The sequence below is a fragment of the Sipha flava genome, unplaced genomic scaffold (assembly GCF_003268045.1).
Source record: "Sipha flava isolate LNK unplaced genomic scaffold, YSA_version1 19006_pilon_pilon, whole genome shotgun sequence".
NCBI lineage: Eukaryota > Metazoa > Arthropoda > Insecta > Hemiptera > Aphididae > Sipha > Sipha flava.
In genome coordinates this window covers 6,053-8,945 of record NW_020272536.1, presented here as the reverse complement: position 1 = coordinate 8,945, position 2,893 = coordinate 6,053, and the positions used below count along the sequence as shown (strand labels likewise).

Sequence of the window (2,893 nt, the reverse complement as noted above, 5' to 3'; positions counted from 1 at the left end):
ATACAATGTATATGATAAAATGTATATATATATATATATACAGTGTATTCAACGATAAAGGTAACACGAATTATTTCGATCACATGGCCTTGTATTCCATTCAGGTTTTTTTTAATGCATAAAGTACATAAATTTACATTTATTTTTAGTAAATCTTAATTTTTAAAAAAAAAATTCTGCGCATGCGCAACAAAAATATTTTTTTTTATAAATGGCACCCCCCATTTTTTAGTTCAAATTTGATTTAAGTGCATTTTTTAAGCAAATTTGATCCCTAAAGTCTCGCTCTATCTTCAAAATTGACTAATTAAGAATAAGTTAAAGTTTCGATTAATAAAACTTGTATTTATCGTATTTTTTAATATTTTACTTATGGTTTTACAAATAGATTTATGTTTTCATAAGATTTTTTTTAAATCAAGTGTACTGTCATAAGTAAAGGTAATTTACATTATTTCTGCCGAATTTTTAACTTAAATTTGTCATAAATAGTAGAATTTTGGTTAATTAACTAAACAAATTAACACATATTCAATCATTTTAATTCAGTTTTAAAACAAAATTATGATTTTATTTAAAAATTAAATTATGTAGGTACACGTTAGTATTGATTACATTTTACAATTTATCGTAAAAATTGCTCAAAGTTATTACCATGATGTGCAACGCATACTTCACACCGTCACAGTACTTCTCTGTGTGTCGCAGAAAGTATTTGTTCCTCTGTTAATTGAGCACACGCAACAATTATTTTATTCTTCAAATCTTGAAGATCATTTGGTGGATTAGAATAGACAACCGTCTTCAGATGTCCCCATAAAAAAAAAATCCAAAGGTGTCAAATCTGGTGATCTTGGCGGCCATTCTACTGGCCCACGAGTGCCCATCCATCTATGATTAAAAGCTTGTTCTAAATATTCGTGTACAATTAATGCGTTATGCGCAGGTGCTCCATCTTGTTGAAAAAATAAATGTGCGCGAATGTTTAATGGAATATCTTCCATAAAAATGGGTAACTGGTTTGACAAGAAGTCGAGGTATCTAATACCAGTCAACGTACCATCGTAAAAATAAGGACCAAATAATTTTCCACCTACAAGTCCACACCAAACATTTGTTCCCCATACGTGTTGAAAATTAATATCATTTGTCCAAAATGGATTACTATCAGACCAATATCGATTATTTTGTTTGTTAATAATACCGTTATTAGTAAATTTTGATTCGTCAGTCCAACAAATATAGTCCAAAAATCTTTGTTCCTCTTGAGTTTGTACCAATAACCATGCAACAAACGTAAGCCTTCTCTCTGAATCACCAGGTACCAAATTTTGAACTAAGTTTGGCCGATATGGATGATATTTATTTTTTTTCAAAATTGAATGAATTTTTCCCGCGGATACATTAAGTTCTCTCGCCAAATGTCGCACGGAAGAACGAGGATTAATATTAATGTATGCTAATACCTGCGTTTCTTCATCATCATTAGCTTCATGTGGTCTTCGATTACGACGGCCATTACCATCTCTACTCGTGAACTGTCCGTGTTCCCTTAAACTCATCTCAATTCGCACAAAAAAGTTGTGAGGTGGGTGGTATCGATTCGGGTACCATTCTGCATACACTCGTGCTGTATTTCGAGAATTTTTTTGGCACTCCCCATAAATTAAGAGCATATCTGTTTTCTCATTGAAGCTAACCATCATAAACAAAAAATAGATGTGTCCCAAACAAATGACAAACCACATTTAATAACGACTTACAAAGTACACTTTGTTCATAAACGAGAGCAAATTTAGAAATAGTATCTAACCATAATTATCATTTGATAGATTGTTACCCACATTAAGAAAACATAATCTAAAGCCGCGTGTACATTGGCGAGCGGCGAGCGTCAAGCGGCGCGTTAGGAAAAAAATTTGAGCCCGTGTAATTAAACCGGTGTGTGTACATTGATTACTAGCGGCGAGCGGCAGTTGAGAGCGGTAGCGGCGGGTCACGTCGCGTCGCGTCACAGATCGAACATGTTCGAATTTTGACGCGCGTTGCTCTTGAAAATATAGTATACTGATACTATTTTACAGTTGTTATTTTACTTGTTAACAAGCAACATCGCTCATGTCGAAGAAGACAAGTCAAAATACACGGGAAATTTTAATTTCCGAGGTGCAGACAAAACCAAGTCTTTGGGATGACACACATCCGGGGTATAAAAATTGTGAAAAGAATAAAAAAATATGGGCAGAAATTGGAAAAATAGCTGGATTGACTGGTATTATACATTTTATAATATATTATAATATAATAAACTAATATTCATTTTCGAACATGAACACAACCGTAGGTGTTGACATACTGAGTGGAAATATGTCATTAGATACTAATCAACATTTGTATAATGTTAATAACACACTAGATTAACATTTTAAATACAACTAGCAACACATATTATATCATATTTAGTGCATTATGAAACAAAAGACTGTTTTTTTTTATTGTTATTAGCAATACATGGTATATAATGTTATAAGTTACTTTTTAAAATGTTGTATATTTATAAGTTAAGTCCCCCAATGCCATCGATGCCAAAACTATTGACATACTCGTTCATATTGTAATCGTAAACCAAGATGTGTCCGCTGTGGACAGGGCCACCTCTCTGATATGTGTGAAAAAAGCAAAGACCTACCAGCTACTTGTGCTCTATGCGGTGAAGGTCACCCATCAAACTATAAAGGATGCATGGTCCATAAAAAACTTCAAAAATCAAGAACCACAAAAATCGCAGATCAACGCCTCACGAAGCCTTCCATCACAGATGCATCAAATCCTATCTCCAATCAACCAAACAACTTCGTTCAAGACTCATCATCATTATCTCAAAACTTAACGG

At 33.2% G+C, this 2,893-nt stretch overlaps 1 pseudogene; it reads right to left on the bottom strand.

The window, feature by feature from the left end:
• Positions 1–625: 625 nt before the first annotated feature.
• On the bottom strand, positions 626–1,703 carry LOC112681337 (annotated as a pseudogene).
• Positions 1,704–2,893: the final 1,190 nt, after the last annotated feature.